Genomic DNA, 241 nt, shown 5'->3' with positions numbered 1-241 from the left:
AGCCTCTCCTTACAATATTTCTCAACGAATTTAATCAATCCCTGGGGCTTTGCCACTGTGGAGTTCTTTAAACTGTAAAACTAAGTTACAATAAGGGTATTTTTACTACTGTAAAACTAAGTTACAATAAGGGTATTATACTGTAGAAAAACATAAACAGTTATGATACTGTAATCAGGAAGTTAAAGCACGTGCCAGTAAGATGACGCAAATTTACAGTGTTCAGACAAACCTCATTGAC

Source organism: Etheostoma cragini, unplaced genomic scaffold (genome assembly GCF_013103735.1).
Source record: "Etheostoma cragini isolate CJK2018 unplaced genomic scaffold, CSU_Ecrag_1.0 ScbMSFa_259, whole genome shotgun sequence".
Taxonomy (NCBI): Eukaryota; Metazoa; Chordata; class Actinopteri; order Perciformes; family Percidae; genus Etheostoma; species Etheostoma cragini.
This window is presented reverse-complemented; position numbering follows the sequence as displayed.